A 13,315-nucleotide genomic window follows, 5' to 3' on the forward strand; every position below is an offset into this window, starting at 1 on the left:
TTTCCATTTTATTTTCCATATATTATATATATGAGTGTGCATATTTTAGGTGTGCTTTTTAAAAGCATCATAGAACACTTATCATTATTACTACTATGAGCATCACTATTATCTATTGAGCACTTACTTTGCTCCAGAACTATGCAAATATAAACCTATAAAATCTGAAAAATATTAATAATATAATTTTACATATTTATGTTAATAATTAATGTGCTAATGCCTTTATGTTTATGACTTCCATATTTATGTATCTTTGTGTTGCTTTATTTTCTGTTTTCTTCTGTATGGTCATTACTTTGCTTTCTTTACTATTGGAGACATTTGAGAGGTATGGCTTCTGCTTTCAATTCACTCTCTCTATATTTGAAAACCCTGCCTTTACTTATATTTCTTTAATTGGAGTATTCTAATTCCTCTCTGCATAGGAGGAATTTAGGCCAATTTGATTTTAGTTACTTTAGACAATAGACTGCTCAATTAGTTTTTGTTAAGATAAGTTCTTTGGGTCACCATTTCACAGTGTTTTTACTATATATTCAATATTTTGCAATTAAATTTTATCCCTCTATATAAAATTTTTGTTTAGACATTTTTGATATATGCCATTTCACTGTTTAGTAAAGGTATTATTATTTTATTTTTTCTAGTTAGAAGAATTTATTTCTTGATTCGGTTTCATCATCTTCACATCTTTCATAAACATTTGAACACTGCTAAAGACTCATGGATTGGGATATTTTTATGCTGTTCTAAGTTTAATGTAGGAAATCATACTTTAGGAACTAGACTAGGATTAGTTTTTCAACCACCACAGAAAACAATATAAAGCTGTCCCATAGGGCTTCCCTGGTGGCGCAGTGGTTGAGAGTCCGCCTGCTGATGCAGGGGACATGGGTTCGTGCCCCGGTCCGGGAGGATCCCACATGCCGCGGAGCGGCTGGGCCCGTGAGCCATGGCTGCTGAGCCTGCGCGTCTGGAGCCTGTGCTCGCCAACGGGAGAGGCCACAGCAGTGAGAGGCCCGCGTACAGGAAAAAAAAAAAAAAAAAAAGAAGTACACTAGCAAAGCACTTAACTATTAATGGCTGATTGACAAGACCAAGGTGACATATCTGAAGTGGCTACCTGGGTCAGAGAAACTGCTTCTGTCCCTACATGCCAGTGGATACCTGTATCTGTATGAGGAAAGCCACCTATGCACCTGGGTCAGTCCTGGTATCTGCTGAAGCAGGGCCAGGGCTTCCCTGTTTAAACTGCCAAGAGCAAAGGACCCATGACCCACTGCCAAGTGGGCCTTCCCAGCCCATGGCTTGCACCTAGCCTGTCAGCCAAAATGGCTGTAGGCGAGTCCCCACTTACACACCCTGCTCCTGATGGGCTCATACAGATCTACTTCGGGCGTTCTGCTCTGAGTGTTGTGGAGCTTTGACCGCCGCTATGTGGTGACAGGTGGCAAAGATTACCTGCTCAACGTGTGGTTCTTCACCGAAGGCCAAGTGGTGGCCTACTCCACGGCCACTGGTCCTAGATCAAAGCAGTGACCTTGGACCTCTACTTCGCTGGGGCTGAGCGGGCGGCGGCAGCCAGCACTGAGGAGGTGGAGTGGAGAGGAGGAGTTTAGGGCAGAGGCTGAAGGCTTTCTCCCCTCAGCCCGAGGCGGATTCTCTTGCCGGTTCGGCTCCAGCCCGGGCACACGCACGCGCGGCTCTGTGGGCACTCACTGAGCATGCGCCTTATCCTCGCCGCCCCTGAGATGATTGCTGCGCTCTTGCCCGGGCACGCGCACGCGCGGCTCTGTGGGCTCTCACTGAGCATGCGCCTTATCCTCGCCGCCCTTAAGATGATTGCTGCGCTCTCGCCCGGGCACGCGCACGCGCGGCTCTGTGCGCGCTCACTGAGCGTGCGCCTTATCCTCGGCACCCGTGCGGTGACTCCGGCACTGGCCCGTGCCTTGCTCTCTGTCCTGCTCCAGAAGCCCCGCACCCAGAGAGCGACCCAGGCTCAGAGGCTGAGCTGGAGATGTTATTCACTTTCTGCCGCGGCCACACCAGCCAGGGCGGCAATGGGGGCAGGGGCAGCAAGAACAAGCTGAGAGGCCCGGTCCTCTGAGGCCTGCAGGCCCCAGCCTAGGTGCTGGACGCACCGTTGTGGCAGCGCATACGTGAGTTACTGCTGCTAGAGGCCCTGGAGTGCAGGACGACGGCTCAGGGGCAGCCCGGTTATCCTCTCCTTGGAGGACTGCATGCTCACTGCCCACCAGGAGGGCCTCATCTGCTGCTTGGCCAGCCGGCAAAGCCTTCACAGAGAAGGAGACGAGGGCTTGGCAGGAGAAGGAGGTTGGCCCAGATCACCCAGATAGAGAACATCTCCTCACAACCAGGTAACTCCTCAGGCGGCACTGATGTGAAGCCGTGAATGTGGTGGACGCCCACCCCATGCCTAACCCTCCACACTGACCTGATTAACCAAGATTAACCATGGCCCATGAACTGCTAGGGTCCCCACCCTGCACAGACTTGGGGAATGGGCAGAGGATCCCCAGACTGACTCCGACAGACACAAGGGGTATGCAGTGCAGTGACCCGTTCCTCTGCCTGTGTCAGTGTTTCCTTCTTCCCTGTCCCTAGGATATGACTGGTCATTCCCCAGCTCTCTGCAGTGTGCACCTCTCTGGCCGGTGGGCGGAGCAGGGATGGGGGTCTACCCTTTGATACTACTACTGTCTGTGCTTTCAAAGAGTGTTCAATCAGGGAAGCCCCTCTGGGCCCTCTCTGTTCTCCAGGACCTTTATTTATACTAAAGTTCCCTGTTTTTTGAAATTGTGTTCTTGATACAATTTCCTCTGACTCTTCAAGATGATGTGCCCTTTCTTTGTACTTCAGTTTCTCATACATGCTTAGTTTTTAGGCACTTGTCAACATTTTAAGTGATTGATGTAACTTTAAAAAGCTCACATTCTGTTTGGTTGCTGGTAATATCTACTTTGCAGCTGAAGAGAAGCTTGATGTGAACAGGTCATGTGCATATGTTATAATATTTAGGAGCCATTCACATAGACTAGCTCCATAGGACTAAGGGCAGATATTCTCCTAACACACCCTCTTCCTGGTCTCTACACCAATGGATTATATATATATATATTAAAAAAAAAAAGACAAACTATGGCATTCTAGGACTCTTCTTATAATTCCTTTCTCTCTTGTCTGCAAATATTACTTATGGAAAACACGTAATTACATTCATCCTGAACTTTACCCATATCCAGAATTCCTGACATACAACAGATTGCCAGTCCCTCCACAATATCTCTGCAACTCTCACTCCTATCCATATATAAATCACATATAAATTTTCTCCTCAATAAGTACAGTCCCCCACTCCCAACCCTGCCAGTTATTCTTTTTACTGCTGCTTATGTTCTTTGCCAAATTATTCTCTACATCAAGAGCAGGATATATTTACCTAAAATGTAAATTTATGTATGTCATTTATTTGCTGAATATCTCCATAGGCCCACCTAGTGACCTATTATACTGATAAAAATGGCACAGGAAATGAAAAATGTCTAGTCTCGTCTCTTCTTCCCAAGTAATTGATGTGTACCTATTTATAAATAAGATTTGTTTATCTCTTAGACATTTACACTGTTTACACTATAGTGATAGTGCCAAGAAGTGGATGGGCTTGGAGTATTAAATCCATAATCTCCATTAATCCTTCCATTACAGTCCCCCCCAAATATACAGCCTGTGTAAATACAGAGTAATTGCTTTGCTCAAATAGGTTCAAAACAAACCTTATAATTCCCTTTCAAACCAGATTGCCACCCTGAGGTAACTCACAGCCTGGGATTGTTGAATCCTATAAAAATTGGAGCACTTGGCTAGTATCAAAGTTTAGTAATTTAAAAATTTCACAAATGACGATAAATGTGAGACATGGATGAAGAAGCATGGTGAACTGCAGGACTCCGCACAGCTCCCCAGGTTGCTACTTGCTGCATTAGGATGTACTCTGGTTTGATTTTAACATCTGTGGTCCCTAAATAATACATGTAGGTCATCATTAACACAGAAAGGAGCTAATTTATGAAACACCTACAAGTTATACCTTGATGATTGTAGTTTATATTACATTTCTCAAGGGTCCTAAAATACCGTGTTTATTTTCCATAAGCAATCCTGAACAGGCTAAGTACATCTTGTAAAAGCATCTCAAATATAAGGATTCTTCTTCTACCAAATACCAAGTATGTGTGATTACCACATACCACTTTGCATGTTTGCAAAGCGATTGGACCAGGCCATCTTTCTTTTTCCTTTTTTGCAGCATCCCTGCAGTTAAAGAGAGACAGTATAGTCGTATTTCCAATGTTTCCTTTTCCACACAACAATATCCTAATATATAGAAATTTAATAGTATCTGTGGTTGATTATCACTGATTGTTTACATACCCATTGCACTTCAATTAATTATGATATACATGATACTCTACAGCATTTCATTTTGTATATGTGCTTTATAAAAGTACAATTGAATGATCATTAAGAACAAAATTTAACTATCTGGAGTAACAGAGGATGAATGTAGACCATGGCATTTCTGATTTTTGCAGAGATATCTGCTCATATTTCAGGACAACTCTGGGATTTATTCAACATAGAGTAAAAGTGATCATAAAAATTATTAATTGCATGGATCATTTGATTGCCAATTTTATTCATATATTTTAAAAGGCGGACACCTAAATTAGAGAGGACAGCTGCCTTTGAAATGGTGTATTTATAGGAAAAAATCTACATTTTAATATCAAGTCATATTTTCTTTGTCATGATACCTAGTTGCCCTCTGTTCTAAGGCTTGTGTTCCTATTTATTATGTAACTGGGCAGGAATAATCTTTCTGTACTAATGGTAATATCTATGTAGATCTTGTCCTTTTTCCATCTGTTTTATCTTTGATCAAAACAAAAACTCATGATACTTGAATTCAAATAATTTGAGGGAAAGAACTTACTGTTACAAAAAGCCTCATGCTCCCGTGAAACATTACTATGAAAAAGGAAACTTCCATTGATTTGACAACTTACCTGTCAATATAAAATCATTTAAAATTTTTTTCTTAAAAAAAAAAAAAACCCTTCAAATTACTGCTTTGTATTTGCTGCCATATTTTAAATAACACATTTGTAAAGAACTTTTGATTCTTGTTGAAAAAAGACTATTCTGTGCTGTTTATTAATTATTTATTCCTACTTTATACAATTACTCTGTAAGCTACTATTTGTCCTTATTGTTAAATCTTGGTTCACAACTTTTCATTAAATTAATTTATATATGTATCTATCTATCTAATGGATACTGTATGTTACATATATGTATACATAGCAAAGTAGCATATCTGTTGAATAGTAAAATATGCACTGGGCACAATGAAACATTTCCAAATGTTATTGAGCAGGAATATTCAATCAATAATTCTGTCAAGTTGAATAAAACATTCTTTAGCAAGTATTCACAGAGAAACTTTGTTTTCAGCTAGAGATGTTATTCTGTTTCCATAGTTGTATAGAATATATAGGTTTAACTTTTGGTTCCCACTAATTCTTTGTAAATTTTTTCTTCTCATTTTAAAATGAAGGATTTTGATTAGTTTACAGTGAAACTTGTTGTGCTCATTTTGATTCACAATTACTGGTTTATTTTATTTTCCTAGTCACAATTTGATAGATAGTCTGTGTGCTTGTTTATTAATGCCTAAATAACAACCTCTGAAAAATAACTAAAAAGATTTGTTTTGGAGCCTAGCATGTAAGTACTGTGGCTCATCAAATTTGTTGGAATTCCAATTTCCTTAATGTTATAAATGCATGAACCAACTAGGTAAATAACTAATCAAGAGCTCTTTGGTTTGGTGCAATTAACAGGCATGAGGGTTGGAAGAGAGAGAGAAAGAGTAGGGAAACAGAGAGAGGGAGCGAGGGAGGGAGAGAGAGAGAGGAAGTGATAAAGGGAGATAGTTATTAGGCAGGAAATAAGAAAATGAACGTACATGAATTTTCCTATATAATTAGTAAATAAAACCAAACTAAATTATGAGTAAAAGCTCAGAAGCAAACAAAATTCAAGACACAGTAACAAGCAAGTTTTCTTTTTCATGGATAATGGTCCTTGCTATACTGTTACAGAGAAGAACTGTCTATTTCTGTGCAGATGGCATAAGAGTTAAAAAGTAGGCAATGTGTTTAGATGTGATGTCTAAGATTTTCAACATGTAGTATATGTCTTTTGAAAACTAGTAATGTATCCGTGATGCCTTCACATGGATGATGGATGATATCACTTGAATCAGCAAAACAGATGCACCCATCCATTTCAAAACTTAATGCAACTTAAAAAATGCAAGAGGAGCTAACTCTTGGTAATTTAGCAGCTTAGTACACCTTTGAGACAAGACAAAATGATTGAGAAGGAAAAGTAAATTTCATATGATTATGTATTTTAGAAACCTCTTGTTGCTTTTTTCAGTGTCCTAATTGTGCATTACAGGAAACGATCAATTTTGTTAAGATATTTATAATAAGCCCTTACATTTTCCAGTGTCTTCCGTCTAAAAGAATCATGTGGTGCTTTGCAGATGACAGGATATTAGCCTTAACCACCCCTCAAGTGAAGTTATCCTTAGGTTGAACAATGTAAAGTTCTTTGCCAGTTACATTTCAGTGCACTGAAGACTAACTTATCTTACTTATTAGTTTGAAACCACAGCCAGACTTTTACAGGATAGAATGTTGTCATCTGTCTTGGATCCAGAACACTGAAGCTAAAATTATTCTATATACAGAAAATAGTATTGATTTATCTGGCTAAAAGAGCATAATTAAATATTTGCTATTTCATTAATTATCAGCCAAACTAGTACATTCCGAGTAGAATAGAAAAGCAGATATATTACTATCACATGTGGTACACCTATATCTTTTGGTCTTCGATTGCACCTAAATATTCTTAAAGCACATTTTACTGATTGCAACCCATAAATATCTTCTCTGATGACATGTACGTAGAAACATTTGTTATATTTTCTGAACCAGTATCAACGTTGTTAAAGATATATATTCAAATTTTATAGCATAAAAACTATAGCAAGTAATTGAGGGGTTTTTTTTTTGTCTTTTTAACTTGTGACAATAAATGTAAATTTGATCATCTAACATTCAGAGTTATTTCTGCCTTAGAGATAAACTAACTAGAGAGTAATACAATGATGATATTTTTTTTTTCTAGGAGAAACTCTATTTATTTACTTACTTATTTATGCTTACGTATATACCTCCCTCCTAGAAACTTTCAGCCATTTGCCTATTGGTTTTTGTATTTATGTGACTGAGATAATTGCTCTCATGTACTCAGCAGTATTTACTGGCGGCCAGCACAAGGAGGTCTGCTTCTTTGCTGTGCTTCTGATGAGGCAATTCCAGCTTCTGAATGCAGACTCCCTCCCTGCACAGGCATACTTCTCTACTCGTACTCACACTGTTGAATCAAAGAGAAAGAGGGAGGAGGAGAAAGGGGTCAGGGCCACGATGAAAAGATAATCAATAGGGAGAGAGGTGGAGGACTAGGATGGTGTAGTGGGTTGAGCGGTGGCTCCCCAAAAGATATGTCCAAGTCATAATCCCCAGAACCTGTGAATGTGACTGTATTTGGAGAAAAGGTCTCTGCAGATGTAATTAAGCTAAGCATTTTGAGATGAGATCATCCTGGATTACCCAGGTGGGCCCTAAACAATGATGGTATTTTTGTTATCACGGTCTACTGTCTCTCTAAGTAACTTTTTGTTAAAGTTTTAATGAGATCCATTTTCCTTACATTTGTAGATTGCTAGAACCTTGATACGTAACCAATGTGCAACATAGGAAGGCATATCTGAGAAACACAGATTAGCTGAATTAAAATATGTTGACTCCAACCTCTTTTTATCTGCATTTATTAAATGTCACATTTTCTTTTAATTATATTAAGGGTTTTAATATTTCAGCATTAGTAATCCAATGACACATCTTTCATACCAAGTTATCTATTAACACCTTTGGACACATGCCCTTCAAGATTACCTCCCTCCCTACCTAGGCAATAAAAAGTAACATTTTTCTAGTGATGAGATTTTTACTCCTACCAAGTTGGAATGCAGTTTGATATTTATTATCCATGAAACCAGAATGCGTTTTAAACTAGATGAAGTATGTTCTTCTCTTCTTAATTAAAAAAATATTTTTTGCAGCTTTCTATTTCCTGTGTTTATATTGAAGAATATGTACTAAACCACATTCTATCCAGTTACGTTATGATTACTAGATTCTTCTTATACATGCCCATTAAGTTTATTTCCTCACTTAGTATGTATTATAATGGGATCACAGCAGGTCTCCATGGTGTTCTCAGATTATATAATAATTTTTGAATGGAATATTCTGATTCCCCATGTTTGACGTAATGCTTCTGACAGTATCACAGCCACACAAAGCCAGTAGAAAGCCAGATATACGTTATTCTCATGAAAGCTTTTACGCCAGTTCTTACAGAGATGACAGACATTCCTGCCCCAAATGAATGAAGAACAGTAGCTGGTGATTGCTCATTGACATGAATGAGACAGCCTTCCTGGAAGCCATGTTGGTATCCTCGCTTTCTTTTGTGTGGACAGAAAAATCTAATTTAAGACCTAGAAGTAAATGAATCCTTGTCATTTTATTTCCTGATTCATCATCTTATATTAGATAGACTTGGAGTTATATTCAAAATGATATTATGTAACCCAATGAAGCACAGCATAACCTGTCATATCCTAATATAATAAGATATGATGTATTAGAAATCATTTAAAGCAATCACTTCATTTCAGCTTGGGTACCTACTATTGATTCATGTGCATTCTTATCCTGAATTAATTTTGGTAAAAGTGAAACAATGTTATTAGAATAAAAATTCCTCTTAAATCTTTGTAAGTTGACTGAATGTTTTCATGTATTTGCTACAGTTTTATTAGTTTCTTGCATGGCTGTAAATACCTACTTTAATAATAGAAGTATTATGTATGCACTCTTGTCATCTTTTCTGTACATCCTTCTTTATTTTAATTTTTCTGTAGACATTTGAATGAAGCTAGCAGAAATTCAGTAAAGAGAACAATGGGGACATGCCCTATATTGATACTCTTTAGGGATGAGTTTTTTTTTTTAACTATTTACTTTTTTAACTTTTAACTTATTGGATGGGACGTAGGATGACATGAAAAAAACATATTATAGCCATAGTAACAGCTATATTATGGTAAAATAGTAGACACTTTAAAAAGAAAGAGCCTGTGAAATGCAATTCTCCTGGCTAAATTTAAGTAAAGACACAACTTTAAACAATTTAGTATTACATTTTATTTAAAAAATCTTATGTAAGCTATTAGATCCTTTGATTATGTGAATGAGACTTGGCACCTTTTTAGATCTGGCATTTCTTATGTGGAATGAAAGTGCAAAAGAGTGCTTAAAGGATTGTGATATCCCTCAAAGTTGTTTTATTTTGTGGGGGGGAGTAGATTTTAATTTTTGTTTGTTTTGGTTTTTATTAATTTTTCTTTTTCCCATGTGAAGGGAGAAAGCAGGAGTCTTTTCTCATGCATATGACATATTTCAAGATGAAGATAGGTGTTTCTTGAATTTCTGGAACTAACCATGAAAAGTAGAGGGTTGATGTCAGTTACACACTTGTGCCCCCTTTTCAGTTTTGTTCTTCTGAGGTCTTTAAAGATAAGGGTGTATATTGAGTAAGCATGAAGCCCACAGTAGCACTTGTCTATTTGGGAGTATATATGTAAAATACAAAATTTCTCAAGTTTCTTCAAAAATAGAAACATGAATTTTTGTTGTTGTTTTCTGTTGTTTTTGTTTGTTTTTACACAAAAAGACTCTGTGGTCTCTATACATTGTTCCTTATTCAAAATAGATAGATACATGGCCGGATATGAGTTTAACTCATCCTGAGTTATTTCATTAGGATAAACTATCTAGAGGCCCACCCAGCTCTTTAGCATAAACTATCCAGTGTAGTCCCCAGGGGCCCACTGTGAATAACAAAGAAACTCCTATCATTCTGGAAACTCGGAGTTTAGAGTCTTCCTCCCAGAAACAAGGGGCAAAGGCCAGCCAAATTTTTTACTTGTACATAGGCAGTTGCACAACAAATATTTACTAACTTTAATTGGGAATGTAATCTAATCTTTGTTCCTCAGTTTGATCATTTTTAATGTGGGGATAATATTAGTACTTATGTCAAAGAACAATTATGGAGTTTTGATAAATTAATATATATAATATATAGTTAATATATGTAAAGCATTTGGAATGGTGCCTGGCACATATAAGCCCCATTGAAGTGTAAATAATTATACTAGTTATTATATTTATTATTTACTAATAATACTGATTTTTATTATTTCCCAAAATGAGGTACTTTTTCTCCATAGACAAATACAAATAAAATAACATCAAAAGTTCTCTTTTAAAGCAAGAGAATTTGATTAGATGAAATATCCTGAAAAGAGCATATAATTTGTATCTGTTGGAAAAAGTAATTAGCATAAGTCCTTTTAAAAGGAGTTAATACATATGTATGTATCAATATTGTATATAAGCACTCATCTCTCTGATTATAACAATAAGAAGAATCCCAACCCAGATGCAAAACATCCAAGTAAATTGTACCACAGCAGAAAGGGCTTAACATCTAGATTAAGTGATTGGTTTTGAAGACTTTAGAGCTGTCACTTCACTCTAAGTTAATTTTTTTGGCTTTGTTTGAAGGTGAATGGTAAGAATATTATCAATACTTGAAATTTTAACTGCAATTTTTAAGTGTCAAAATTTCCAGTCAATTAGAGCTTATTCAAAAGGTACTAATTTTGTGATTTTTTAAATGAAGCATCATTTTATTTTCCCCTCATTTTTACATTTAATACTTTTTGATATAGTTAACTGCAATGATGCTGTATAAATATGAAAATATTGTTTCAATGAATAACTGAATGATTATGCTGAAAATTAGAAATACTTAGTGTTTGTTTATATCTTGACAATGAAAAACACAATGTAGAACTTAATTTGCCTTGCCATTCCAATTTCATCAGTATAGGAGGGCCAGATTTCAGTAGATAGGACTAGTGAAGTGGTTATTACCTCTACAAACCAGAGAAAATATTTCCAGTTTTATTTTTAAGTTAGATGGAGATGTTCAAGCAACTTGGGTACAATTTATTCACTTCCTTATATTTTTTTCCATTTCTTAAATCATGCTCTCCTTATTAAACTGTAACAACTTGCTGTCTTCCTCTAACCCCACAATTGTGAGAATCTAAGGCTTTTTACAATAATGTTGCTTTATAACACGCAAGATTCTATCAAGTCTGTTAATTTTGCAGTATTTGTATCTTCCTCAAAATTGTAGTATTTTTACATCTTATTATTTTCAAATGATCAGAAAATGTTTTTCTCATTGCTTAGGGAAAAACTATTGTAAACCTGTGCAAGACTGCTTGAATAACACACATTGCAGCAAACCTCAGAGGTGAAGGTTAGCAGGAGCCAAGTTTGGGACGTGTAATTTACCAGAGAGACTTTTTAAAAAAATAAGCTCTCTGTGTATTTCTGTTTCTTACAGTCTAAATTATCAGTATGTTACACCATTTTCTATTTATTTATTTTTTTTAAAAGGATATTGAGGCTTCCAATATATAATGCCTGATTTCTGATATCTCGTACCATCTTGTTAAAATACTCATAAAAACACAAACATAGATCCAAGAGATTTAACTGCCTGGGAGTATAGGCATATTGGTCTATTATATGCCAGAAACCATGAGAAAATTTTATTCAGTGAAGTAGAAGCTATGGGCTCAGGCAGAAAAGTGATGGAGCCCAAGCAATATTCTGTAGAAAATTATGTCTTCCCACTTTCACATATCATCATTATATCAAAGTGAAAGGAGTTGAGGCTTTTCACTAATGTTCACAATTAGTTTCCCAGATAATTAGGGCTTTTTCACCCTGCACTATAGTTCATTATTACCTCTCTTCTACAACAAATATGTAAGTGTAAATCTTAGAAATGTTGCCTAGGCAATTATGGAAGTGAATAATGAGTGAAGTTGTAGGTTGGGGGAAGTTAACAGAAGTACAGTGCTAACCCTCAAAGAGCCATTAGATTTTCAGAGGGACATATTTTGCCCTCCATTCATTCTCTGATATATTGAAATGCCAGGCACAAGCTACTTCAAATTATAGGCCTCATAATATCATGCAAATGGAAAGTAAGTATCTGCTTAAATCATCACTTTCCCAGGAGCTAAGTGATTTAAAACAAAAAGCAAGATACTTGGCTTTAGGGAATGGGCATAAAATTGAGTCTTCTAGTTGAAGATGTAAGAGGAAGATTCTAACGATAAATAGGTAAACAGAGAAGAAAGACCAAAGAAAATTCTACTTTATTCTTTAGCAATAAATTGCAGACCTGAATAAGTCTACTGTCGTTTAAGGATCAGTAACACCCCTGAAGTATTCCCAACTTAAAAAGTAGAACACAATACAACTTCCAACCAGAGATAAAAAGCTTACTTTTCACAAATGTATCATGTAGAAATTAACAGTAATCTTTTAAGTGGATAATTTGTAGGCTAAGTAGCAGTGAAGCATATATTGAAGCACATAATGGAGTCCAGACTTCCATAATGGATGTAGTAGAGCACTACCAGATCACCCCTTCAGGAGGGATTAGCTTCTGCTTTATAACAAAGTGAATCAGTTATACATATACATACATCCCCATATCTCTTCGCTCTTGCATCTCCCTCCCTATCCCACCCCTCTGGGTGGTCACAAAGCACCAAGCTGATCTCCCTGTGCTATGTGGCTGCTTCCCACTAGCTATCTATTTTACATTTGCTGGTGTATATATGTCCATGCCACTCTCTCACTTCATCCCAGCTTACCCTTCCCCCTCCCTGTGTCCTCAAGTCCACTCTCTACATCTGTGTCATTATTCCTGTCCTGCCCCTAGGTTCTTCATAACCATTTTTTTTTTTTTAGATTCCATATATATGTGTTAGCATACAGTATTTGTTTTTCTATTTCTGACTTACTTCACTCTGTATGACAGAATCTAGGTCCATCCACCTCACTAAAAATAACTCAATTTTGTTTCTTTTTATCGCTGAGTAATATTCCATTTTATATGTGCCACATCTTCTTTATGCATTCATCTGTCG

General features: G+C 36.9%; 2 long non-coding RNA genes across 2 annotated transcripts in view; one reads left to right on the forward strand and one right to left on the reverse strand.

Moving 5' to 3' along the window:
* LOC307186684 overlaps window positions 1-1,583 on the reverse strand; it is a 166,431-nt gene extending 164,848 nt beyond the window's left edge. Inside the window, exon 1 of the long non-coding RNA XR_013828449.1 lies at window positions 1,465-1,583. This is a non-coding gene — a long non-coding RNA (uncharacterized lncRNA). The remainder of the gene's footprint in view (window positions 1-1,464) is intronic.
* Window positions 1,584-2,302: 719 nt separating this feature from the next.
* Window positions 2,303-13,315, forward strand: part of LOC307186683 — a 220,581-nt gene continuing 209,568 nt past the window's right edge. Inside the window, exon 1 of the long non-coding RNA XR_013828447.1 lies at window positions 2,303-2,381. This is a non-coding gene — a long non-coding RNA (uncharacterized lncRNA). The remainder of the gene's footprint in view (window positions 2,382-13,315) is intronic.

The sequence above is a fragment of the Stenella coeruleoalba genome, assembly GCF_951394435.1.
Source record: "Stenella coeruleoalba genome assembly, chromosome: 5".
Classification (NCBI taxonomy): domain Eukaryota; kingdom Metazoa; phylum Chordata; class Mammalia; order Artiodactyla; family Delphinidae; genus Stenella; species Stenella coeruleoalba.